The sequence below is a fragment of the Trachymyrmex septentrionalis genome, unplaced genomic scaffold (genome assembly GCF_001594115.1).
Source record: "Trachymyrmex septentrionalis isolate Tsep2-gDNA-1 unplaced genomic scaffold, Tsep1.0 scaffold83, whole genome shotgun sequence".
In the NCBI taxonomy this organism is placed as follows: Eukaryota; Metazoa; Arthropoda; class Insecta; order Hymenoptera; family Formicidae; genus Trachymyrmex; species Trachymyrmex septentrionalis.
Window position 1 is genome coordinate 3,750,270 of NW_017306018.1, and position 241 is coordinate 3,750,510.

Consider the following 241-nt stretch of genomic DNA (forward strand, 5'->3'; position numbering starts at 1 on the left):
GTCCAAAAAGTAAGTTTAAAATATAATAAATAAAAAGAAATCCTTTTTGCTTAATTTTCTATGTTACTTTTTGTTTACTATTTTACTTTATCACTTTTTCACAAAAATTAGACCAATCTCTCGAGATTTCTCATATAACATTTTATCAAATGGACAATACACGTAATACTTCCCTCTAAATTTTTACTCTAAACCATGTATGCTTGAAAGACAAATGTTTAAGTGGAACATTGAAATACTT